General features: G+C 40.6%; 1 protein-coding gene across 16 annotated transcripts in view; it reads left to right on the top strand.

Annotated features, from left to right (window-relative positions):
• Positions 1 to 27,825, top strand: part of ZMIZ1 (zinc finger MIZ-type containing 1) — a 345,842-nt gene that overhangs the window by 127,140 nt on the left and 190,877 nt on the right. For 3 of the 16 annotated variants that reach the window (XM_038181584.2, XM_038181588.2, XM_072039496.1), the window contains one exon: positions 5,914 to 6,034. The exons of 12 other annotated variants lie outside the window; for them this stretch is intronic. The gene's annotated coding sequence lies outside the window, so the exon portion shown is untranslated. Of the gene's footprint in view, positions 1 to 5,913; positions 6,035 to 14,594; positions 14,713 to 27,825 lie in introns of those variants that run through there. One more of the 16 variants, XM_038181590.2, reaches the window with a different exon arrangement.

Genomic DNA, 27,825 nt, shown 5'->3' with positions numbered 1-27,825 from the left:
GTAGACAAGGAACTCCCCAGAGAGTGGTTCTCCATGGATCTGTGCAGTTACTAATGACTCCTAGGAGCTGTCATTTTGAAGTAAAAATAGAAAATGTAAAATATTGATTACATTTGCAAGTACAAGAAACATATACACGAGAAACAGCTGTATACTAGCTCTCTAGAAACATGTAGGTAAAAATAGATGTAAATCACACTTTTCCTGTTAGTACAGCACAAGTAATTCTGTTGCTATTGAGGAAACATGTCATAAGGCCATGAGCTTGTGTTTTGTTGACTGAACTTTATTCCAGCTATATTGTTAAAGAAAGGAACACTGGAAATCTTCTGAGACTCCTTTTCCTATATTAGGGACATGTGCTTGTTATCATGGTGCTGCAGTAGTGAGTAATATCGTGAAGTTGAGGCTGGGATAGATCTCTGCTGTTCCATCAAATGCATATTCTAAACCAGTGTTTACTGTAGGCCCTACACACTAGAAATGAACAGTGGCCTTGACAGTTCATGTTACTATGTCACTTCTACTGCCTTTTCAATGTATTTGCTGGGGCTGCAATACTTTTTTTTTTGCACTTAGGTTTATGTAATTCCACCTTTCTCAACCAAAATAATCTTGATGATTTCACTGATGCTACCTGGCTAAAGCCTGTTTTCCTCCCAGCTTAGTGAGGGCAAACATCTGGGTTACAGGCTTCAGCACCCTTGCCAATGTCATGGCATCCATTGTGACTTTTCAGTTTGAACCATTGCCGGCTGATTTTGCCCAGAAACTTGGCAAACCAGCTTGTGTCTCTAGCTTTTTATAAGGACTGGTCAGAGAAATATCAATATAGTGGGATTGTTTGCATAATCCACATATTTTATAAGATTGTGTGTGTATAATAAGCTCTGAGTAATTATATAACAGGCTAGACATCCCGCCAATGATTGCGTTCCTTAGTAGGGAACCTCAGTAATAGCTCTGGCACAAATAGAACGTTTTTTGTTTTTCTTTTTTAGTAGTCATTACAGAATGGCTTTAACTAGTAACAGTGTTTGTCTGAAATAGAACTGAAGTTTACATTCCAGTTCTTTATGGAACAAAGGTTCTTTGCACAGAATAAACTTTAATGATGAATTTGAGAGTATTCTAAAAATAGGGTCTGCTGTGGAGGTTCATTACAGTGCTCGTTCCCTTCCTCAACAGTGTGGTGCAGGGATGTATATATTAGTCTCAAATAATGCTTTATTAAAGAGTCTGAATTATCAATAAATAATGTGGTTCCTAATCTAGTAACATTATAGGTTCATACATGAAACCAGGGAATTGACCAAACTTGCTCATTTTGTTGCATCAAGGGAGTTGGATTTCTGAAAACAGATTAGTGGACTGGAATCCGTTTTGGTATTAGTCAGTAATATACCTGTGACAACACACAGCACTGGGAGGGCTGTCTTTGTCTTCCTTAGCTAGTAAAATCATTTCTTTACATATAAATATATGCACAACCACGTTTGCAGCTGATACTTTTTTTTGGCCACACACAAAGCATGTTATCATTCTGAAGCTTCAGGCTAAATGTGTGAGCCCAGGTGTTGTATTTCTAATGCCCTTTGCATGAAATGTGAAATAATTGCTCAGTTGTAGAGACTGTACATATTTTTATGAAATGCAAAATACAGGCACGCTCTCTGATTTCAAAAGTCTTAGGAAAATATGTGTGTGGTGAGGCCACACCATCTTCAGAACAAACTCCTTGTGTTCTTGAATTGTAGATATCTCAGTCTTTAAAACTGGAGCAAATGGCAGAATACCTTAAATACCTTTGTATGTGTTTAAGTGATTTCACTCCTACTAAATATTCACTGGGCTTACTGCTACTAACATGTGCTGAATGCATTTTCATGAAGTAAGTGCTTTTCGTAAGTTTCTGTGCTGTGGAGCAGTGGCCTCCCTACCGAGAGGGGAAGAAACATGCGGGTATAGCAATTGGTTAAGTAAATGAAGCAAGTGAATTGTGGATAAATAAAAGTAAGTGGCAAAGAGATAATAGAGGGAAAGCAAAAAGTGCTCCTTTGCAAAGAGCAGTAGACAATGGCCACCTCTCCAAGATGGTGCCAAACCCCCAGAAGAATCAAAGGCTTCATTCTTACTGGAGAGACTGAAAAAAGGTCGAGTTCAAAAGTAGCTTTGGGTCAAAAAGGAGGGAGGAGAGGGAGATGGTTCAGTCGCTGAGATGAGTAACTTCAGTTAATGTTTAAGTGACTGAGATGTCATTGAGAGAGCTGCTGCTTAGGAAGAGACCTGCCTGGCTTATATTTTCACTATGGAGCCACATGAAATCAATATCTGAAATAGGCTGCTCCAGGTGCAGGTTGTCATTATACCCTATTTACCGGTCCTTATTGATCCTCTGCTTCCATGTGTGTGACGCTGGGTCTTTTGAGGCCACGTGCCTTGGTTGTCTTGTGGCAATAAGCCAAGCCGTTCTTATAAATCCTTCCTAATGAATTACAGGGGAAAAAACCTATACTCTTCCTTAACTGGTTAGGTCTTTTAGGAGGACAGTCAAGACTCTTGTGCAATTTAACCCTGGTATTTCTGTGATATAGACTGTGTCTTCATTCAAAGCTATAAACCGGCATGAATGCTGAACGCGTGCCGTAAGCCATATTGCCACTGTACCTTCACGTCATGACTGAACTTCTTTTTGTAGTGCATGGATGCAAGTGGTTTCAGGTCTAACTGTACAGAAAACTGAAATTAAAACAAGCTTTTATAAATGAACGAGTTGTTCTGACAAAAGTTACGTTTTCTTTGAATGTATGATTATACTGGTTTCATTGCAAATCTTTACACTGTTCCTCTGACTTCATCAGTTTCCTCACGTGAGGAATAAAGACTGACTGAGTAAAAGCCAGGGAAGCTTGCAAGAAATGCACATCCTTGAGGTAAATGTCAGAGTGACGGCTCTTGGGACTAGATGTTTTGTAAGGATTTTTTTCATACAACATGACCAGCTAGAAAATATCTGTTTCCAGCTGTGCCTTGCTATTATACTGTTCAACTCTGATCTGCAAATTCTCTGGTGGGAGTAAAAGGGTAATTTGTTTTCTGTGCCATTACTTTTGGCTCCCTCAGCTCTGCCTGCCAGCAAGAGTGCTAGTGAAGTGGCACCGGCTCTGGCTGTAGGCCGTAACTAGCAGCGTACCCCAGGGGTCGATGCTGGCTCTAATACTGTTGAGCATCTCCATCAGTGATCACAGTGACAGGGCACGTTCGCTGAGGGTACAGAACTGGGAAGAGTGGTTCGTACACCACAGGCTTTGCTGTCATTCAGAGGGACCCACACAGGCTGGAGAAATTCAGCCGAGGGAAAAGCCAAGTCCTGCACCTGGGGAGGAGCCGCCCCAGGCACCAGTGCGTGGTGGGGGACACCCAGCTTGGTGGAAAAGGGCCTGGAGGACACTGAGCTGAATGTGAGCCTTCCAGCCCAGCCATTTGGTGGTTCTGTAACTCTGGCCACACTCTCAGCGAGGTGGTTTCTCATATACCTGTTCTGAGGAAAACAATTTATTTTTACCTTGTCCATGTATACTTTTTTAGTGAGCTTGGACTTCGTAATTTCAAAAAAGAATGAGATCTGAAGGAAGTTGCATGGTGAGCATCATGAGGCCAATACCTTTGCTGTAAGTTGAAGTAGGTAGTACAGCCTGGAAAAAGCAGGCCTGGGTGGTAAATTGTGAAGCATTTGTAGCAGTAGAATGGCTTAGTAATGCCGAGAGTCCTTTCCTGTATGTATTAAAAATAAAAACGATGGTGGGCCTAATCTCAGACACATGCATGAGTGTTTTCAGCAGATAGTCTCTGGATTTAGAAAAAAGATAAGGTCTAATATGCTAAGGAGGAAGGGTTTATTAAATTTTTAAAAAACTTTTAGACACATTGAGTCCCTGATAATCTGAGCAGCAGATACCTGTGGTTAGGTTTTTGAGGAAGTGTCTTCTGTAGGCATCTCAATATTATAACCATAGTTTTTCAAAAACATTGTGAGGCGTAATGCTATTGAATGAGATACCAGAGTCTGAAAAGCCCCACTCAATAAACTGATATGTTGTGCAGGAAATTGATGATATATCAAAAGATGTTTCTCCAGATAGCAATCACTGGTATAGCTTCCCAGAATAAATGTGAAATTCGAACACAGAGAAGCCTGTGTCTGCTTGTAATGGTGCTGGTTTTGTGCGCAGAGTTCTGGGCTGGTGTGGAAAGGGGTCTGACACATGACAAAACGAATGAAAACGCTTTCAGCCAGCAGTACTTTCTTGTGACCTTAAGCATTCCTTTGTTTGTGTGTGAGATTAATTCAAGGAACATTTGATGGTGTTTTGTTTTTAATGACCAGATATACTGGATAAAAGCAGGTCCTGCAGTTAAAAGCTGAGGTATATATTTAAGCTGAAGCATATTCTCCCAAACAGGAATAGAATTATGAATGTATGTCCTCCTATCAAATCTTTGTGCACAGGGCATAGAAGGCAACATCCATGGTGGCTTTCTTATTTACTTACTGATTTATTTGGAATAGCAGAATGTTTTCTTCAATCTGTTTTTAATGGTTAATCTATAATTTGATAGTTAAGCTGGAATTTTTCGTCTGCCCTCAAAGTTTGGGAATGAAGCAGTGCCCACTGGTGACAAACTGCTTATCTTGCATTCAAGTCACTCGGTAGAAGGAACACCAAGGTACAGGACTGGGTTTTGTCATGGTGTGATGGGTTGTACCTGCACCTCTTAAAAATAAGTGTGCCTCGGTTAGTTCTGTTAAACTAAAAGTTACTGTCATAAGGGGCAGTGATCTGAGCGGAACCACAGCAGTGCTCGCAGAGACCTGTTGCATGTGTCCCCTTGGGTGGGATCAGCTGTGGGCACAGCTTCTGAACCTGGGAGATACACCAGGAAATGTGAAGGCTTCAGGGTGAGTGTAGTTCAGGCTCTGGGAGGCGGGCAGGTGTTGTCTGGTCAGTCGGTTTGCTGGTGTTTTACAGGCCTCTGGAGGTGACCTTTATACTCAGTGTGGGGAGTTGCATGAGTGGGCATTGTGTGCCCCCACTGAGACACTGCTGAAGTGACCAAACTCATGAAGGAGCTGAGCGGCTGCACTGAGCAGCGTTCTCACAAACTGGCCTAAGTCCATCTCGTTCCACTTTCCTATCTAATAAAGTAAGTGATCTTTGTTCGCACGTGGATGTCTTGGAGTTGTCCCTTACTTACCCTTGTGACTGCACGTGTGCGAGAGGGGGTTTGGTTTTTCCCTGTTTTACGGGAGACAGACAGGGCATGAATTGACTTGTAATCTGTGTGTGTGCTATCTTACAGTGCTCCGCACGATTGTGTCTTAGAGCTTTTCAAAAGCTGTGAGGAAGGGGGCTTGTCGTATGTTTTGCATTACGTTTAGAGGATTCGAGAGCAAACTGCTGCAGTCATCTGACTGCAGAGAATTTTGCCTTTGCTCACTTCGTTTAATCTCTAAAAGTCCTTATCAAAAATCATTACTGTTTCGAAGTCTCATGAAGGTGTAAGAGCCTTGTGCCTCCTGAAGGAAGCCCAAAGCAGTTAATTTGTTGTTTCTTTTCAAGGCAAGGTGCAATGTGTCTTTTGTGTAGCCAGCCTTGGCAATGCTTTCCCCTCCCCAACTTCTTTGTCCCCCTTCTTCCCTTCCCCCGCCTCCCCAATTATTTTTCCAGAGCCCTTGGCTTGCTGCTTCTGGGGCAGCAGCAGCAGCTGCTAGTGCTGTCCTGTAATTCTTCCATCCCGGTCACAGGGGACTGGAAGGGAGAAGACGGTCTGTCTCAGCAGCAGTCCACCAGCTGCTGCTACAATGCATAATGCGTAAATTTGCAAAATATAGCTTTTAATTTTGCTTTGCAGTCAGAATGAAAAACTAGAACACACCACCACTGCCATCATTGATTGATTAATAGAAATCTACGTCCTCTGCTCCTTGGTTCAGACTCAGACCAAAAGTACTGGAAGTGGCTAAAAATAAAAGGTAAGAAACCTGACAGACTTTAAAACTGATGGAGTAATTAACAATGCAGTGTTGTATATGTGTGCTTGAGAATACACCATAGGAAAAAATCTGTTGAGTAACACAAAATATTCAACTACATCAGAGTATAAAATTATGCTTATGGTCCTATTACTTTCTGAAGTGTGCAGATAAGCAGGGTTTCTTTGTTCAAGTGTCAGTGAATGAGGGAGTTGTACATAATCTAGCATAAGCAATTTTCCTGAAAATGAATATTGAACTGCATTTTTTGGTCTGGGGGCTTTCTTTTGAGGGATCAGAGAGGAGGAAGGAGAGTAGGGAGCGTAGTTGCTATTCATTGTCTGCTAGCCATGAGGTTAGAGCATCAACAATGCTCTGTTCTGTGCCCAGTTGCATACTCTGAGTAAGGAAGCAGCACACAGAAAAGGTAAGCAATCCCCAAAGTACCCTTATAAACAAGTTTGTAACCTCTTTAAGTGTGTATTCAAGAATGACCAAATCTCCTTGTTAGACTGTTGGAGAACCAGCCAAAACAGGCCCTGAATTTGTGATGGAACTGGTATTTGCTGAATAGTTTGACTCAGCGTGTAGTTCAGAAGACCTGAACTGTAAAACACTATTCATCCATAAAAATAATTCATGTGGTTGTGGCGCACATTGTTGGCCAAAGAAAGACTGCTGTGTGTAGAGCTGAGAGAACTAATTTTATCACAAGTCAGTTTTGCAACCAATGTCCCTAGAGACCATGTTGCCTTCTTTGTTTTTTCTTTAAGTGCTCTGAAGTCCTTTGTTGTAGAAGCTGTAAGGGAACTGCAGTGCATGGAGGCTGGCACAGGAACTTTTCTGTGCCCGGTTGTTATGGGGAGCACGAGATGGTCTGTGTCCAGGCTTCCTTGCTGGTGGAGGAGCTGGTGGCAGCTGGCTATCTACTTCTCTCAGTTGGTTTCATTGGGATCAGGGGACTCGGAGAAGCCAGCTGCCGTGTTGGCATGCCTGCTAGAGGTTGTGCGTGAGGGACGGTGGTGATGGTGTTGGCTGTGGGCTGCTGCCCTCCAGCAGGCACCACGGAATAAACCCAAATACTGAGCAATCGCTGCTCTCATTTTGACAACGTGTCCACATTTTAACTGTTCAGCTGAACAGCTGCGAGTATGCTAGCATGTGGATTGTACATTTTGCTACTAATTAGTATACGGTGGGTCCAAACCAAAGCTTCTAATGCAAATTCGCCTGGATTTGTGTGGGAGCAGATCTGGACCTTGCCTTTGTGGAACAAACTAAATCTACTAGTCATGGCATGGTGTAATCTTGTGCCAATTCCCAAAATCACCCGTCCTCATTTTTGCATGTTTGATGTGATGCTAATATCAACAATCTGAAGTGATAGCGTAAAGAAACTCTAATCTCATGACATATTACTCCCAATAAATACATTGTACAGACATGCTGGCAGAAATAAACTCAAACTAGATCTGTCTTTGGGACTCCAAATAAAAATACAATTAAAATAGTTTAAAGAATCAGCAAAGCGTACTACATGTATGTGTATGTGTGTGCAGCTATTATCTAAAATTTGTTGGATTTTTTTTTAGTCTATGAAAACTATAGCCCCAAGTGTACCCTGTGCCTTCCAGCTCCAGGGCAAATACAGTAAGAAGAGATTTATTATATGGTGACCCATTATACAGGCACCTGGGAGGTAAGAGAAAGGAAGAGGAGTGTTTTGCCCTGAAGTCCTTCCAGATTTTTTTTTCAAATAAACATGGTATGCTCAAATATTTATATAAAAGTGGTGTTCAGTGGTCTCACTTAATTGAGGAGGGAAGTCAAATCCAGTGAAGTGCAGACGGCTTGTGTAGTTCAAGTGCAGTGTTTTGGGTATACTGCCTACACACTTGCAGAGAGAGAAGATAGAAATGAAAACAAGTAAGAGAGACTGTGTTCACAAATACAGCAGAATACTTGGAAACACTGCTTCAGCTAGTGTTCATAATACTGCATATTACTAGTTTTTCAAAGTACCAAAAATTAACTATTGAAAACAATCTGAGCTTTAGATCTTAAAGGAAGACCACTAGGGTACGTTTTAAAACTTCAGTGGTAGCAGAACGGATAGGAGCTAGCTAATGTCCTTCTGACCACATGGCAGCAGAGGCCTCTAAGATTCGCAGTAAGGATGCTAGGAAAGCAAGCTCTCTTTTTCCAATACGTGTTTTCATTTGTCTTCCTCTTGTAATAAAGGCATCTACCTTCTGCCAGTATTTCCTGAGCTATGCAGTGAATTCTTTTGAAGATTATTAAATTGGCATTTTCTTGACTTTTCCTTCCTTTCAAAATTAATATCTTTAACATTTGACCAGTCAAACTCCCAGGCACAGCTTCTTCCATGCAGCAGTAGTTATCTCAGCACTGCAAACAAGACCCTTGCTAGATGCTGATTCTTACAGCACAAGCTGTTTTCCATCTATTCTGCAAGGAATGATTTCTAATGAAAAGAACAGCATTAAATTCTCAATGACAACCAACCTTTACTCATTTCTTCCCCTGTGGGGATTTGATCAATCTCTGCAGCTTCCTGCTTAGACGCCGTACACAGGGGATACCACTTTGGGGGCACAGCTAACCCATGAATAATTGAAGGAGTGGTTTTTGAGGGAATACTTCGAACATTCCCAGCAGCTACAGCCTGACTATGCATCTCCCATGTAACGCTCTTTACATCAAAGTTGGAAGGTGGCTTTTACTGTTGTATCATTTCTGTAAAACTTAGGGTGTGCAGTAAGCCCGTAGTCTAATCTGTTGATCCATTCTGATGCTTAGAACAAAATATTTTAAGGCAGGAATGATGGAGAAAGGGATAATAGGAAATAGTTTCAGAAGAGGAAACTAAAAGCCCATTGCAACCCTGAAAGAATATGATAACTAGACAATGGGAAACTTACTGCTTAATTTCACAGCTGAAAAAAGCCTTGATAATCAGACCTTATAAAAAATACTTATTTCCCAAGATCTTGTCCTTAAAGGGAGGGAGGGAGGGAGAAAGAGGCAGAACAAAACATAAGTTCCAAGCTTGCTAAACATGTCACTTGGGATAACATCACTTCTGTTTGTCCTGAGTAAACACAATGCCAGATCAAGAGCCAGAGGATAATCTTTCACTCTAAATTGTTTTCCTGTAATATCTGAGGCTGCGCAGTACAAAATCAGGAGTGGAGAAGCTGTCCTCAGTCTTTTGCTTTGCCTGCTGATACAAGCATGATTTTATTATACAAACATTTGCTCCATTAATTGTGATTATTCCTAATCCTCCATTTTGCTTAATGGCAAAACATTTCACTGGAGGAAGAAAAAAATTAGATTAAAGTGAAGACTTTTAGGCAGTAAAGGCTACTAATTGAAACTGGAAGGGATTCTCCCATGATGTAAATTCAAAATTACAAAAATTACTGCTAGGATAACTGGAGAAATAATATCTCAAAATCTTTATACAGGCACGTTTTTATGTGGTCTAATGCAGTTTTTGTTTTTTTTTCCTGCTCTGTAAACTTAGCCTAGCTGTAGTAAACATTCATACCTGTAGTTAGACATACGTGTATGTGTGTTTGTATGATGTGCGTTATTTTTTTGTCTTCTGCAGGAATGTAGGGGTTTGGGTTGTGCGTGTATACCCACAGAAACCTCTAAAAGCAAGTAAATCACAGAAGTGGATGCTGGAACTTTTTTTGTGTGTTATTTAGTGTCTGTCCTCTCCTGCAACAGCCCTGCTTTGAGGTTGTGGAATACAATGGTTTTTTGTGTGTGAAGTTTGAAGGGCTTTGTTTCATTATTTTTATTCCTCTGCAGGCTGTGCTATACAGCAGTGTAGAGGCCTTAAATTTTTTCTCCTCTGGTAGTGCTTTCACCAAGGCAAAGCTGCAGCATGTGGAGGTTGATGTAACCCCCCCTTCCTCCCCAGCCCGGACGGGAAGTGCCAGCAGCGAGCTGCTCCTTCCCGCACCACAAACCCTGACCGGCAGGCGCAGAGCTGGGTGCTGAGCGTGGACGAGCATCCATGTGGATGCTTCGCCGAGAAAGTCAGCGACAGTCAGTGCTCTGGCTGGGTCTGTCAGGTGGTAGGACAGTACTTTGTAGTGACTTTTGAGGCCGGGTATTATTAAAGCTTTTGAAAGAAAATACTAGACCAAAAGACAAAAGCACTCAAATATTCATCAGTAATTTCTGTTCTTTCAAGAAATTCAAGCCTACATAGTTGTGGGTCTTTGGTTATTTTCAGTGTCTTGTTTTAACACGATTTTAGATTCATAGTGTGGCATGTAGGTTATGTCTGTCATTAAGGAGCCCCAGTGAAACACAAATTCACGTGGTTGAAACGTCTGTCTCTGAAATCAGCTCATTTCTGTACACTTTCTGTTCCGAGCCTCCTCCTGGTCCCCCACCCCCAGGTCCATGAGGCGTGAGCCGGATTAGCTCAGTGACTCTTATCGGGCCTCCTTTTCCTGTTACCCCCAGATAAATTTATATGACTTCAAGAGTGAACTCCAGGCATAACCTTAAATCCTGCTGGGGACAGGAGCTGCATTTGCTGAAGCTCGGTGCTGGTGAATAGTACCCCACTGTGCTCTATATGGGAAAGTGTGTGGGTGGCAATTTACATGGTAAACAAAGGCAGGCAGGGAAGGCAGATAGTTAAGCTTATGTTTCTTAATGCTTTCGATCTCTTTAAAACGTTGCTGTTGAGAATTAGCAGCAAGAAATATCACAAAAGGAAGATTGGTGTAGATTTTGCTATTTTAAGTACCAATCTTTAATTAAAAGGAATTTTAATGCATGTTTATTGTGAAATTCAATTTATGATTTGAAATTAAATTTAGGAATATCAATTGTGCTGATCTCTTGGTAGTAGCAAATAAAGACTGTACCTGCATCTGTTCCCTTTAAAGATAAATGGGAACCTTTTATTTCATCAGCAAAAAGGGCTCACAGTCTAACAGCGGACGTGAGATCATCCCCCTCCTGCTGCCTTAAATAGGTTCTTTGCTTGTTTGTCATCAAAGGTGTAGGGAGGGAACATGAATTAGATGGCAAGGGAGTAGAAAGAGTGTCAGGAAGTATTGACATCCTTATTTGTGCCGTGTATCTACTATGTGACCTTGGACAAGTCTCTTCACCTATGCCATATCCTGTTATTAGATTATAAATCTCTGCTGGGAGAATGCGTGTCGTAGTTCGCTTTGGTATCTGGCAAGGGGTCTGTAGATATCAGTGTAAAACAAATAATAGAAATAAGGGCAGCATTTTTTTCTGGAACACTAGCTTTTGCTGGAGACAGGGGTTTCTGCTTCAGCCCAACTCTTCTGCTCTAACACCCAACTTAGCTGCAAACAAGGCCGCAGCTCTGCTGCCTTCCTAGAACAATTTTTAGCAGGAAAAAAATAAAATAAATCTTTTTCAAGATAAATGTTCTGAGTGACTGTGTAGCCTTTCAAAAGTGTTACAAATACATTGAAAAAAAATAATCAAAAATAAGATGTGATTAGTTGCAGTGTTTTTTCCTAGACTGAAGTAGAAATTTTCCTGTGGCATGGGTGTACGAGTTGTGTGTTTAAGCTGAGGTTACCACGCACGCTTCCCGAGGGAAGGCTTGTCATCCAGAAGCAGCCCTGCCATGTGGTTACCAATCCCCACACACATCCTAACGAGTACAGCTCATGGCACTTCGGGGAAGTAACTGGTTTATTCCGTGTGATGAACCTCTTGTTCCAGTTCACCTCTCGTTTTGAACTGCTGCCCTGCGTGCCTGTGCTGACACAGGGAAGGAGCCTGGCCTGGGAGATGCTCCCTTCCAGCTCGCTGACTCGCATCCGGGCTGCCTGCGTGCGCTGCCATGCGGAGAAGCTGCTGCTGTGTGTGGAGGGAGAGCTCCTTGTGCAATGCTCCGCGTCACGAGGGTTTTGCTGGTACAGCTGGCCACAGACTGCTTCCGTCCCCGTGCTGAGTACGGTTTGCAGAGTGGCTGATTTGTGGGCATTCAGCGCGCTGTCTTCTGCAGGACTTGCCAGGAGATGTTTCATGGGTTTGCATGTCACTGCGAGGAAGAACTTGCTTGATTATTGCAATTCGGTCAGCTTTTCTCCGGAAAAGCATACAGATCTGGAGGAGCAATTTTTTAAAAAAAAGAAAACACCTTTGAGGCACTTAGGAAACAGGAATTATATTTTTCAAGATTTTTGCTTCTAACGCGCTAACAAAAAATAGAGACAAGTGAGATTTCCACACAACAGTCACTTTAATTCTAGGACTTGAGTCTTTAATTTCAAAATAACATTTTAATTCAAAATAATATAAGAAAGATTACTTTTTAATGGCTTTATAATGTCAGAAAGGATAAATATGTCAGTCTAATCTATGTGCCTGCATAGAACCAAGAGTCTCCTTTGCAATAATATTTCTATCATGCTGTTTAATTTGTTGAAGCTTTTAAAAGATGTCATGTGATGCTGTAATTTAAAAAGTAAAAAATTAAGATAGCAGAGACATGACATGAATACAATGTAATGTTCACGTGGTTCAAATTGCTTTGAATAATATTCATATGCTGTCCCTATTTGTTCCTTGGGCATGACTTTGCTAATAGCAGTGAGGGTATTGACAAAAGCCTTTCCTGATAATTACATCCTAAATATAATTAAATATGAAGGTGGTGCTAGCAAGATGCTAATTGGCTGACTAATAAACTTCAGATTTTTCACTTTCTGAGAACCATGAAATCAGAGCACTGGCTCTAACAGTTCTCCAAAAGCGGAGACCGCTGCTCAGGGTGCCGGAGTGAGCGAGAGGGCTGTCCTTCGCTGTCATAGCGGGGGTCAGGGCTTCGTGCATAAGGCACTGGCGAAATGCTGGCTGTGTATCCACAGGACCTCAATTAATCCCATAGTGTAGGAGAGGTGTAGTCCTATTCACTGTCATTTCTTGTCCTTTTTGATTATAGGCATACTCTTTTTGTTTTATGTACTTACCAGGTTGATTGCTGGCTTAGAGCACTGCTGCAATACAGGCAGCTTTAATGGTGTTTGCCATCGTGTGATAAAACCATTTGGGATTGTCTGTGTAAATAGGGGATATTTCAACTCCAACCATTTTTACCTGTTATCAGTTCAGCTGTTGCAAAGGCAACAGATGTTGCTTAGACAGCCCACTTTATTCTTCCAAAAGCCAAAGCTCTCCTGGAAGAAGGCTGTGTAATTTTCAGAACCAGTCTGGAATGGCAGTAGTACAAGACCAGCAAGACAAAAGGAAATGGAGGTTTCAGCAAGTGCCTCTGTAAAAGTTGGAATGCAGCTGATTCACAGCAAGGCAGGCTGCTGTTCCAGGGCATGGTGTGCGTGTTGGGTAAGTGTGGCTACCGGCAGGGGCTCACAAGGAAGCCTGGCTTCCCTCAGGACATCTCAGCTGGTTTCACCTCAAGCTGCCCGGTCCCTTTCTCGGAAGCTGTCTCCTCTGCTGCAGCAGGGCTGGCAGAGCTGCTCACAAACAGCAGCTGCTGTCCTGCTCTGAATGACAGTCTGGTTTATTAAGGAAAACCAAAAAGCAGTGCTCCTGACATAGTAATCTGTACAGTGGCGGTCTACCTATGACACATGATGTGCGAAGCCTTGAGCTGAGGCCGCTACACAAGGATGACCGTGCACTGATGGCTTTCAGTAGCAGCACGTTCCAGCAAAGGCTAGAAATCATTGCAGTCTACCATGAAGTAGTTGTAGGCAGTTCAGGAAAAAATATTGCAAGTAATTGGCAGGAAAAGCCTCTACTTCTTTTTTTTTAAACAACCTATTTTTGCTGAAATTTCTCTCTATGAAATAAAGGTTTTGAGTTATTGCTGGTTTTGCTACAAGGCAAGTTGAAGTTTAGCTCATCCCCTAATTTATCAAATACAAGGGACCTACAGTTGAGTCCAGGTATAAGAACATACATCTGCTGAAACTTGTTGTGATACAGTGAAATTTTAGGCCCTGTTGAAGCATTATATCAAACACGATTTTAAACCTATTTGTTGCATCACTTAGAGTTTTTGAAACCTTTGACTTTATCCTGTAACTGCTCTCAAGAGCTGATTTTTATCAAAGTTTCATTATATAAATCTTTTTCAGTCTCGGGAAGATAACGCATCCTTGTGCAAAACTGGCTTCTCGCTGAAATCAATGAATAGCGAGAGCCAGTTGCTTGCAGGGCAATGCTATTGTTGCAAGGTTATCAGGAGGTGAAAGGTGCTAATCAGCTATTGGCTCCAATAACTCCTATGAGGGAAATATGGGGAAAAAAGATACCTCTTTTTGTAAATGAGATAACATAGTGGATGACTAAGGAAGGATTCTGACCTTTGCTGTAAGAGGTGCAAGTACAACAAGATTTTGAGACTCTAGGAAGAGGAGGCTTAGATGCTCCCATCTGGGTTGTAATGGGGAGGAGAATTTCTGCAAGGAGCATTCATAATGCTTCTCATGGGTTACAGCTGTGTATCCTGCTTTAAAAAGCAAACCTTTTTCCCATGCCTCTGAACTGCTAGGCTTGTTTGGAAGAAAGAAATACCACAGAAAAGGCTATTCTTGAAATATTTGTGACCGTTTGGGAACTAGGAAGAATTGAAACTCTCCTAGGATTTCTAGACCAAAGAGATGCTGGTAAGTATGTCGGCTACTGGAAGCCAGCCTGAACCTCCAGGAGTTTGGAGGCTTGTATGTTGGTAGTGGTAATTGATGATGACTGAAAAAACAGTTTAATATATTGTGTTTCGAACAAGGAAAACTTGCTGTGAAATATGGATTGTAATGTATTTTAAAACATTAAGAGAGCTAAAGAATTATTTTGTTTTCTTCCCCCTTGTGTTTCTGTTCCCAATAAATCTGAAACACTGGTGTTATGGAAATGATTTAAGAGGAGACCAGTAGACACTCTTAAGTGTGAAAGGTAGACACGTTAAGATTCTGAACAGCATTTTGCTCTCTCTCCTTATTTGAAGAAGCATCTCTTTAACATTTAACACTATTAGCACATCAACGATGTAAAAGATGATGGTAGCATGTTTAAAATATTCTGTGTATTTTTAACTATCTTGTATATGTTGTCATCCTGTGTTTATAACACAACGTGTAGTAAGTTCAAAACCTTGAAAATTCCTTATTTGTGTAGTTGTGAAACGTATGAGAAAAATAATTTTTCAGGCAGTCTACTGAGTTCCTATCTCAGATGAACTGGAAATCCAAAGTCATTCCCATTTCCTATGAACAAAAAAGTTTTAGAAGAAATTGCTTTGAATTGGTGTCTCTTAAACGAAGCAGGATGCTGCCCACCCTCTAGCTTCTCAGTAGCTTTGTCTATAACACAGCTCTATAACAAAAATATTAATATGCCTGCATTATTGCTTGAACTCCTGAGCTGCAGTAGCTGCAGTGGTAGTGCACTCCTGACCAAGACCCTGGTTTATTTTAGCCACCGTCAGAAGACCAAGACTTGACACTCCCAATTATTGAGCCTGTGAAACTTCTAGTATCCAAGGCAGGGAAAGTTGGCATTTCAGAATATTTCAGATTCAGACACAGTTTTCTGAGGGAACTTTATTTCATCAGGAAAGCCTGTTCAAATCAGTAATCCTGGGTCTTTATCCAACAATGAGCTGCATGCAAGTAGAAACCAGATTGTATGGAATTGTCTGGAAGGTTCAGTGCCTCTGAGTTACTGAAAAGTATCTTCAGAAGATTACAGATAAAGCTATTTGGTTTAGGTTCCCTTTAGACTTTGTTGCTGTTGTTTTTTAACCATTTTGGAAATGCCACCTTTCTGTGAAAGGGCTTTCCATGCAGAGGTCTTGCAGATACCAGCAGATGAGAGGGAAACAGGAGCTCCCAAGGAGGTCGTCCCTTACCACACCTTTCCTCTCCTGGGTGTTAAAGACTGCTTGGAAAGCTTGTTTGCTTTGGCAAAACTTGTAATTAAACGAGCAACTTTCAAGAAAAGTTTTACTAATAACTTAGCAAAGGTAGTGTTCTAACTGTTATGCTGTGTCTTACAGCTTAATTTATTGATTAATGTTTAAGCACAAACAATTGAGATGCAGTATATTTTGGCAAAATAGCTAGTTCTCGTTTGCATTTGAAAACAATCAGACAAAACTCTAAAGCCCGGGAAGAGCTGTTGTATCTTCATTTTTGTTCTATTAGCATTTACTCTGATTTTAAGGCAGAGGAAAAAATGCAGTTTTGGAAAATGCTGTCATTTAATGCTCAGTGATAATGTCTGCAAATTGTCGTCCCTTGAGCATTACCTACTGTTGTGAAAAGGGAAGCATGCTCATATTTTTATTATACTAAAGAAATCAGTACACTCTGTTTTTATTTAAATATATATATATGCATTTAAATAGTAGTGCCTAAAAGTGCTAGTAAAAGTTTTGAGATTTTTGAGCTATAAAAATATTTACTTATGTATCAGTGCTAAGGCTAGATTTTAGAAAAACACATGAACATGCTTAACTTCAGTCTTGATCTTATTTTGCAGGGTATTTAGTGTGAAGTTACCTGTACGTGTTAGTGCAGTCCTGACTCAGAGCTGTGTCAATCAAACAGCTTAAATAGATAAATAAATACATAGTTCCATAGAGATTAAGTGAGCTCCAGCAAATCCAGGCTTTGGAAACTTGCAAGTCCAAGGATCTTGGCAGAACTCTCTTTTATGTCAAAACTAAAAGTAGGTATTTTTTGTGGTTGATTGGCCTATTCAAAGGACAGAAGAGAAGGAATTGACCTATATTAAAGGACAGAAGAGAAGGAATGCAAGTGAATCTGCAAAATGCTGGACCTACTGGTAACTGGGTAAAACCACCAGATTTTGTTCGCTACACGCACACGAAGCAGGGAGAAATGCTGTTTTCACCTTCTCCTTTCCTGAAATTGCTTCTAGACCAGCAAACAAAGTGGATAGCATCTATAAGAAAGGCTTTATCCACGTTTGCAGAGTATGCTTTACCAATCAGGTAGAGTTTAGGAACAGGCTTACTTAGCAGATTTATCAAATGGGGAATGGATGAGAAATAGCCTTGAGTAGGATAGAAGAATTTTCAAAATGGCAAAGGAAATCTTTTACAGCTTGGTGAAGAACTTTACCACACCAAATTCCAAAGAGAAAATGCTTCTTAAATGCTCAGCTACATGTTAACTACTTATGTATTTTTAAGAAGAATACTGTCTTTAAAACATGTTTTAAAACAAACACACACCAAAAAAAAAAAAAAAAGCTACTTTTCAGCAAAAACTAAAGGCAATAGGCCAAGACCAGGAGATGTAGGTTCAGTTTTGGTTCTATCAGTCTCTTGTATGGCTTTGGGGAAATCGCTGGTTCTTTCTGGGACTTAGTCTCTGTCCTCCAGTCAGAGGTAGAATCATTTCTGTCCTGCCACTGACAATCTTGAAAATGAAACTTGTAAAGTTTTCGGCAGTAGATGCACTTAGGTTTTTTTTTGTAAATGTGCTTGACCATTATTCAAATGTAGTCTTCTAATACTGCTGCAATCAATTAAAAGTAAGATTGTGTTACATTTTCTTTTTGCATACCAAGCCAGGTTATAGATGCGTTTGACAAACCAGAAATATGAAACTTGCTCCCCTGATCCCCACTATCTCATTCTTGTTGGTAATTATGCTATTTGGTCCCAGCAGAAGAGAAGCTTGTATTAGTGCAGGTCCCTCTGGCTGGTGCTGCACACCTTTTCTCTTTTAACAGAGAATATTTCCTAACGGTACATTTTCAATTGAAAGGTTTGTTGCAGTCTCCTTAAAATGAAAACAGAAACATGAGGTATTCAAGTTGGAAAAGGAAGCAAACAAACAAACAAAAACCACCTGCAACTTGTGCGGTACTGTTCTGTGCTTTTTAATCACATTGGGCAGCATCCCAGGGGTGCCACTTTACCACTGCAGCCAGCCAGTGACTTAATCTTAAGTAGGATTTTAATGAAGATCCTGGTGAGGATGTAGTAAAACATCCAATAAAGGCACTAGTTACCTTTTTGTCACTTTCAGCTCCTGCAACATACAAACTGCTTTTACCAAAGACTATTTTGTACTGCTGACAATCACAGCTCTTAAGGTTCTTTACTTTCCCTCTGTCCCCACAATTTTGTTTTAGGATCAAGCTGAGACTTGTTTTTGTTTCTCAGCTAGTCTGAGCCCCCTCCCCAGCCTGAGAGCAGTTACAGATGCTCTCCGTTAAGATCAGCTTCCTTCGTTTAGCCTTGGAGATGAAAAACCCCTGCCCTTCCTCCCTGCCTCCAGCACTGATTACCTTCTCTAAACCTGCTTCAAAACCTTGTTGTTCAGAAGAGCGTCGTATGGGATGGAGAAGGGATGGGAGAAAATGCACTGGGGAGGGTAGCGGGGGAAATGAGAGTGCTTGACTGTCTGTGTAGAGATAGATTTCTCTAGCTACTCCACAAAGCTTTAGATCTTTACAAGCTTCCTCCCAAGTGCCTTTGTTCTTTGTACAGCTCACTTGCAAACCTGGCATGTGGAATTGTTTTATTCAAACTTTACTGAAAGACAAGATGTACCTTAGAATTAAAAATATGATGGGCTGTCAGCCTCCTCCCCAAATTCCATCAGATCTCGATAGTTCTTAATAAATGAACTGACAGCTTATTAACCAGATGGTACAACAGGAGCTTCATTCTGATGTGAAGTTTTAAATTGTGTTGTTCTAACAGGTATGCAATTTATATCTACCTCTTCATCTTTGGGAATGAGAAGTGAGCAAGGAAAAGTAGTTTTTTCCCTGATTTGCGGTCATGTTAAAGAATTTGAACTACGTCAAAAGTTAGGATTGAATATCTTGCAGAAATATTCTCAGGCTCTGAGAAATTAAATGACAAGTTATTTAAGGATTCAGTGAAAACTTGGAGTATTAAGGAAAATTAATGCTTTTTTTTTTTCTTTTCTTTTCTGATTCCTGGTAGACAAACATCATATCTAACAGCAGAAAAAAATAAGTAGTTAGTTAAGTAGGCTTACAGGATCTTAATTTAAACATTTGACGAAAACTAGACAACTGGCAATGAAGAATAAGCGTTTTTCTGTTTATTGCACTACCCATACCTTTTCTACCCGCTGTAAATATTGTTGCATTAAAAGCTGATTTAAAAAAAAAAAAAAAATAGCAAACACCACAGTGATTTTCTATACAGATATAATTATATTCATTTTCTATTTCCACAGCTAGTGAAGTGCCTTGCTGAAGGACAGGCATAGTGACACCAAACTTCTCAAGTGTCATCCAAACAGAGGTCATACAATTTTTCATTGGTAGATGACTCGCTTGGTAAAATTGGTCTGAGGATACAGCAGTAATGAGGGAATGGTGCTGCCAGCTGCATATTGCTGGGTGGTTTTGAAAAACTGAGTTTTTCTTCCTCAAGTTGTAGAAAACTGTTAACACCATGGAAACTACCACTGAGAATGATTCTTGTGTTTATCTTTTCACTTGGAAGGTCAGATACAACTCAAGTGAATCGGAGACTGCAGTGTTTATCGGATCTATGACCACTTCCTTTATAATAATTAAATCATAGTGTACAAGAACTGGTGCTTACAGCCCAAAACTGTCAATACATTTTTCAGAGAAACAGGTTGGAACAAATCAGCTTCAACTTCTTATCCAAGGTGCTGCCCTGTGGCACAGCCTGGGCACGCCACGGGGCGAGTGGCTCCCCTACCTACTGTTTTTTCTCTGTGAGAAATCACGGGATGTTTCGTGAGTAAAATGTGAGCTCTGACATGCCTGGTGGCCGCCAGACAAGTTGTCTGTCAGTGGAAGATAAGGGTTCGCAGCCTGGTGGGGCTTGCTTTGTGTGGGGTGCTGGGCCGCAGCTGCGCGTGGGCCTCAGCCGCGTGCGCCTCACAGCACGCTCTGACTGAACGGACGTGGAGCTGGCAGTGTGACTGTGTGCCATGGTCAGCTGCCCCGTGGTTTATATCCTGTGTTCGTAGGTTATGTGGACCTGTATTAATAATTATATTTACCTGTTGCATGGAAAGTTCATGTTGTCTCTGATTCAAGGCCTGAACTTCACTGATCTCACACTGAATTGTTCATTGGGTGTTGCTAATATTTATACAAAATCTCCTCTGGCTGGTAAATTTTCTACCTTGCAGCTTTAAATCCAAATATCATTTTCCTTAGTACTCCCTTTATCACAGGCTGGCTACCAGTGACAGACAGCTCAGGTAGGGTATTGGTTTGGACGAGTACCCGCAGCTCCCTTCCAGCATTACCTGGCGATACCCAGTAAGGAAGCCATGCAAGAGCTGCAGTGCTGTGAGAGTATTTGTCAGGGACAAAGATAAAGATTCTCATTAGCCTTTACTCATGAAGTTGTGTGGTGTAGTATTGCTGTTTATTCTGAAGACCAAGAAGTAGAAAATAGTGTATGCCTTCATCAATAATGTATATGAATCAGGGTCAGTTTTTTGTCTTTCACGTTAGTGTCATGATTAGACTTAGAACAAACATATCTCTGTACACTTGCGACTTCTGAGCCGTAACTATTGCAGATTCCAAAAATTCCTGGACACGCTTAGGCTTTCTCCAGGAGCTTCTGCTGGGCGGGTGAGTACCTGCCTGGTGCGTGTGGTTCCACCACGCTGCTTTGGGGAAGCCCGCTGAGCCCGGCACCGGCCCCAGTGCCGGCCGGCAGACACGCCTGCATAGCCAGCATGCACATTAGCTCAGAGAGAGCCAGAAAGCTCCTGGAAAATAACTGGAACAGACCTCAGAAAAACAATAGTGAACTAAAGTAGTGATTTTTTTTTTCTTTCTTTCTTTTTGAAGGCAGCTGTCTCCTTGTACAGTTGTTGGCAAAGTAACTGAATGTTAAGCAGTTTGTCTGGACTGAGAGTCACAACTGTTAGGAATCTTTGGATGCCGAGATGGAAGTTTCTTGCTGTGGAGGACGAGTTAAAAATTTGAGAGAAAGAACACAGTTGAGTGATACAGAATTTTGTAGATTTCCTCAGCACCAAAATGCTGTTTTCAATAGACACATCTCTTGAGTTCTGTGTTGAGGCTGATATCCATGTTATACTTTTAGAAATAGATGTTCTGGCCTAAACAAAGCTCTGTCTTACCCGCCCCTCTCCTCCTTTGGAAATTTATCAGAAAGATGTGAATTACATGTATTGCAGCTTGTGCAGTCTCCATTATAGTTCTTAAGCCTGAGCTTATGCTTGACTGCATCTCACACAAAACATGGTAGTCTGCTTTGCTATTACTTCCTTAGGAAGCCTTGTAATTAGATTCTTCAAGAACTTTCATAATATTCCGATGAAATGTGAAATCCTTATGAAATAACTTATCTTCCTAAGAAATGTAATGCTATCTTTTCTAATAGAGTAGTAAATACTGTATTTTTAAATGTCATTTATCCAATTAGAGCTTCAGACTGCATCTCGTGTCATGGTCCTTTCATGTTGTCCTATCCAAGACCATGGGTGTCTTAGGACGAAGCAAAAAAGTGATCGCTAGTTTTTTCTCTGTGTTGTTAGTGATTTTATTATGTGAGTTTAATGGAAACTCACACAAATACTAAATTGGAATGTAAGTTTGTAATTACGTTTGTAGTGTAAGTTAAGGATAGAGGGTGAATGGAATGGACAAATAGGAAGCACAAGAGCACAATTATCATTGTGTATACTATGAAAAACCACTACAAATTTAAATGAACATTTGAAACATAAACATACCTTGGAAAGCTAAAATTAAATACTAATATAACTTAGTTTTTTTAATGAGAGGGCAGTTTACTGTGTAGGAGAGCCAATAAGCCACAGTTTGGTCAATGCTGTTAATTGGAAGAGGCTGAAATGATCTTTTGCCTTCAAAAATTATATGTAAACATTTTTCTGTTTTGAGAATAATTATGGGTATTAGAGTATGGAAATAATGACTATAGTTTATACTATGGCAATAGTAATATATATGAGAGACATTACTATTGATTCTGACTTATTAATCAATGTCATGGTTTGAGTATGGCATAGAAATAATAATTTCTTCCTGTTTCCTTCCTTTTTCTCTTCTCATCTTTCCAACCTCTCTATGTCCTTTCCCAACATATTTGGTGATGATAACAAAGCAAATGACTTGCACTGTAAAACATGTAAAAGAATAAAAACAAAAATGAACCTCTCAAGCACATGGTTCTAGGATATATAAATCTATTCCCTTTTGCATCAGGAGGAATTTAGTCTTAGCTGATAGATACTGTGTTTTCCGCTTCGATGTTCAGGTACTGCAAGGCTATTGTTCAACCCTTTCAGAAGGGATTTTGGTCCAAGGATCTCAAAAAATTCTTTCCAATTTTTAGTAGAAAAGATTTCACCCACAAAGAAATGAGACAGAGTAATTAGGTCACTTGCCTAAGGGCACATAGCTGAGTCAGTGTCATAAACAGGGAACAAGCTTGAGTTCTGGAACCAACTCCCTTGATATGAGATTTGAAAACACTTTTCCCTAATTTTACCTTCAGAAGGTTCAAATGCAAAAAAAACAAAACCACTTTTAAAAAAGTGATGCATTTTTTGTGTGTAAATAACTTATATAAGCATCACAGATAAAAACAATGAATGCCCTCAGGAAAGAACTGTGCTGCCTTTTGTTGGTGAAAAGGGGGATAAAACCTACCATTTCTTGCTGACAAAACTTATTTAGCAGTGTTTTTCTCTAACAAAATCTGGACATCCACATACTAGTTTATCTTACTGATCTGCTAAGTGTTTCAGGCATTCTTGAGAATTTTAGCACTTGTAACTATTCCTTAAAACATGTCAGTATTAGGGCTTTTCAAGCATTTGTAGACTTTTGCTATGCTGCATTCTCTGCTGATCACAAAAATACATAATGATGAAGACAGTAAGCTATTTGTAAGTATTGCAGAATTTGAAAAGGAATCTTTTTTTTTTTTTTTTTTCCCCCCATGGAAGATGTCTGTATATACCACAGAGCAATAATGAATTATGTGTTAAAATCACAGTTAAAAAGGCTTTGCTACGATTCCTATGAATCTGCAAAAGGTGATTGTCTCTTTGACACAGATACTTGTATTTATAATGCCTGGTGGAAACAGGATTTTTTTTTTCCTTAGATCTTGTGGAAGAAGGTATAGTGTCTGTCACTCTTAATTAAGTTTATGCTAAACTACATCTTCCATTAATTTGTATTAAAACACAGTTATAAAAAACCTCAAATATTAACCTGAATGTTGGCAATTGATGCCTTTATTTACACGCTTATCTAAATATTTGAAGACACAAACATGGTTTAGACACCTCTTAAACAGAGAGAGCTAGCCTGTAGGTTTTGTGATGGTGCAGCACAGACTTACTTTCTATTCATATTAAAAAAAAAAAAAAAAAAAAAAAAACACCCTCATTTAGTTCTATGCCTGAAAAGAATAAATGTTATGTAGAAGGTTTAAAAATATTCTTAATGGAAATTTATACAAGGAGAATTTTCAACTTGAGGAGGCTTCTCTGCATTCCATATGGACTGCAGAAGTTTGTAAATATCAATATGGAAAAGTTTTCAGAAAAGCAGGGTAAAGAGTGGGCTTTAGTCAGACTTGGCTAAGTTGTTTTGGATTGGGAAAAAAAGATTTTTAAAATTCATTTGCTGTTAGATCTCACTGTACGCTCTTCTTGTGGTAACTTGGAGATCTTGTACAGTGTTTTTATGTAACACATGCAGTCAAGGCAAGTGCAGGTTGTTAACTTATATGGGTAAGTCTGTAAAAACCCCATTTGAGTCCTCAAGCAAGGGTACAAAGGGTTAAGGTAAGCTTTTTCTGCAAATGCAGCAACCATAGGGAACCAACTTTGCAGTTTTATTATGCCCACTGAAATCATTACCCCAAAATTATTACAAAGACAAAACATAGCATTTTTAGTACAATGAAACTTTTATGGTGTTTCATAAAAAAGGCTAAATAGTTTGTATTGCCACATAGGGGATGGGTGTTTTAGCTGTATTGCGGTCACCAAGGTTTCCCAGTTCAGATAAGCTGTTTTTTAGCTGTTACTTCAAACCTTCATGTTGCTTCCATTAGAGATTCCATATTAAGTAAACAGTCTGCGATAAAAGAAATTTCACTTAAGTAATTGTTGGGAAAATAATCATTTTTGGAAATGCTTTTTAAGCATTGTGCTTCAGTAGTGACTTACCATTTCTTTGAGTTACTTTATTTCTTGCTTAGTTGACGTAAAAAAATGTTGATCCTCTTTTTGGAAAAACGTTCAAGATCTGACATTTTAACTTAATCATAGTATATTTATCAGTGGCAAATAGGGTACAGTAGAATTTTTTGAGTCAATCTGGTCATTTATTGTAGTTGAAGGGTATAGTTTATTTGATAAGACGTGCATTACTCTGATAGCTTGTTCCATTGTTTTGTTGTCCAAATCGCTTGGTGTGTAAGAATTAGACTTTCAGTAGTCACACATGAAATTAAGTTCCATAAACCTTTGCTTACCTCCATGGAGGGAGCAATTAATTTGTAAGTCGGTAAACCTCCAACCTAACTGAAGTGCTTGGACAGCTCAGTCTGAGAAGCTTAATTTGCTTAATTTTGTGTAATAGGAACTTGCCACCTTGGAGATTTTTTTATTTTTTATTTTTTTCCTAGAAATGCTTCTGAAAGTAAAAATCGATCTTCTTCTTTTCCTCTCTCTCTAGTCTTCGTGTGGAAGGAAATACATCCTGCACATGAACTGAAGTATGACTGTAGGCTGGTTGTTTTAAGCAACACACGCTCTTTTGATGAATTCCGGTCATTCTAAAAAGATAAATGATGCAACAGTTACAGAAACATATAGCTTTCCTTTGAATTAGTCTTTTGTAACATAAGTAAATTATCCAGAAGGCACTCGAGCACAACACTTTGATAATACAGGTGTTTAAATGGTAATAGCTATTGGAATTGGAATGGGAGTGAAACAATAAAGTCATTAGGGTGTTACAACATGAAATTAAGCTATCGCTATTACTGAGCAATATTATTATCCTAAAGTCTGCAACTCACAGAGCAAATGAAAACAATGTAATACCCCTCTAACAGTAGTTTACATTAGGATTTAGTTTAGCCATGATGTTTGCTAGTGTTGTAATATCTTTATTAGACAGCACTTGTGAGCTGGTGCACTGTATTGTAATACAGAAGGAACAACACAGAGCTGCTGAACATCTATCTGAGTAAATCCCTTTCCTTAGAAAAAATCATATGTTGGTTAAAATCCTCACCGTCGTGGTGGCTCTCATGTTACAGTTAGCAAGGGTGTAGAATATTAAGAATTTCATGTTTAATATTTAAAATAACTATTAATACAGAAGATGAATATTCCCTTGATTTCTCTATGAATATGTATAATTGTAATGACAATTCTTGTTGTTTGCTCTAAATTCGCGGCTTCTGATTGCTCAATAATTGTTCTTGATCATTTGTCATGTGAAAACAAAATCGATGTTTATGACTACAATGGCAAAAAAAAAAATCTAAATAATTTCACTTGAACCTGACTTAGTCTGAGTGGAAGTTCACTAGGACGGAGTTCTGCTTTCCATTTATTAGTGCACTAGTGAAAAGAACTAATTTGTTTTCATTGTTCAAAGCCTTGGCACTGAGACAATTCTTGCAGTTACTTACGGTGCTGGAGACACCCCACCTGTGACCTGGCTGCAGTTTGCTAGCCCGTATACTTGCCTAGATGTCAAAAGAAAAAAATATTTTTAAAAATATAAACAAATTATTTTTCAAGAATCTGCTGTGGTTTAGTGCACATCTAAAAACTTGTATGGCTTCTTTGGGACGGATCGTAAGCTGATGTGTATTATTGCAGTGCCATAGGAGCAGCTGGAACAAGGCAGTAAGCATCAGCTGATAAATGACTTCCTTTTGTTTTTACAAAGAGGAATTTCTCAGTTGCAGTATCACCTGCATCAGGAATTCCTGGCATATGTTTGTGAGGGGCTCACTGCTGCTTTTCCTTTGCAGCAGCTCTCCCTCGCTCCATGCTTTGCTCTGTGTTCCTGCCTCTGCTGCCAGGCACCGGGGCTTGCACCGATTTGGCTCAGGCGCTCCTGTCTGCGCTTCCCCTGCCCCTCTGCCCTCAGCACTGGGCACAGGGCTGTTCCCGAAGCAGTACCTCTGCTGAGGAGGGCACAGTTTACAAATTAGGCAGGGTGAAAAACGTTAGGAGTCTGCAGGATCACGGCGAGCAGCAGCCCTGCTGTGCCCATCTTCCAGACTTTCACCTCCCCGCGCCACGCGTAAGCCCAGAAGCTCCCGCTGGCATTTGCTGCCCGCTCTCTCCTGCTGACAGAGCAGTGCAGGGAGCTCTCGCTGCCTTGGCCCGCACCTGCTCGCTGCAGCTCACCAGCTGTGCCAGGCGGTGCTGTGCACACAAGGCACATGCAGGAGCGTGGGTTGGCTCGCCCCAAAACTACCCCTGCGCCTCGCTGGCGGCTGAGCCATGCCTGTGCTGCACGGCTGGATGTGCGTGCCTCACGTTACGGGCTCTGAAGCCCCTTCTTCCTCTCTCCCAGCTTGCGTGCTGAGACCGAGATGGCTGAGCCATGGAGAATAATCCCTTGATACGAGTGGGATTATTCACATTTACAGTCAGGCCCCTGCAGCACCTACTGCAATGGTGCGCTGAGCTGTGCCCAGAGCGTGGAAATGCCAGCGCGGAGCGCACACTGACGGGCGACAGCCGCGCACGGCACAGATTCACTGCTGAATCTTGTTGAAATTGCCTTTGTTTGTGAGGGAGTAGTGCTTACGGCTGCTGTCTTGTCTGTGAGGATTAGCTGGGACTCTGTGGTTCTAGGAAAAACAGCAAGTTTTTCCTTCTGCATTTCATCCTTTGTTGCTGTGTGCTCTGCTCTTGCGGTCTGTTGGGCTCATCTGCTGCTCTGCCCAGCTCACTGCTGCTACTACAGTAGCTGCTCTCGGGAGGGAAGAGAAGGAAAGAAAACAAATGAAACGTGTTGTGCATAGTTTGCCTGACCTGAATGTGATTGTGAAGTTTACCTCTAATGTTTCAAAAGCTCTGTTCAGTGTAACTTCGTTTGCCATTGCAGTTCTGCAAAACCCTTCTTCGTGTGGACCTGAAAATTAAGAAGCTGGTCATGTTTTTGTAACTTGTGGGGGATACAGAGTTTGTTGTACGAGGGGGTACTATTTCTTACAGTATTTTTAAGTAACTTGCATTGCAGGATTTAAACAAAACTATCCTTCCTTTGGGCTGACACTACGAAATGGGTTTGTCTGTCATTTTACCCGGGGAGTCATAACCTTGAATCTTGACTTAGCTGGCAGGAGCCAAAGAGCTACATCTCAAGGTCTGAAGTGACAATGAATGTGCATTCGAGTACTCTGGGGTTGTCTTGATTTATATTGCTGTCTTCCTTGCATAAATGATGTCTGGTTTGGGGGATTCTGACAATAACTGAGAACACTGAAGTAGCCAGTCTGCAGAACAGGGGCTTGGTTGTTTGAAATGAGAAGGAAGTGTGCGTGTGTGTGTATAACATACTTGTAGTCTTCCCTTAAAATTCAGTCTTTGTCTCTTCTTGGAGCCCAGTCAGGTTTGGTGACTATATGCTTTTAATCTAGACAAAAAAGAAAGAGAGAGAGAAATGGAGGGGAGGGGAGGGGGAGAGATAAGAGGTGGAGGGGAGGCATGAGAAAAGGCATGCCA

Source organism: Anas platyrhynchos, chromosome 6 (genome assembly GCF_047663525.1).
Source record: "Anas platyrhynchos isolate ZD024472 breed Pekin duck chromosome 6, IASCAAS_PekinDuck_T2T, whole genome shotgun sequence".
Lineage (NCBI taxonomy): Eukaryota > Metazoa > Chordata > Aves > Anseriformes > Anatidae > Anas > Anas platyrhynchos.
Note: the sequence above shows the minus strand (reverse complement) of the source record. Positions and strands in the feature narration are given on the sequence as shown.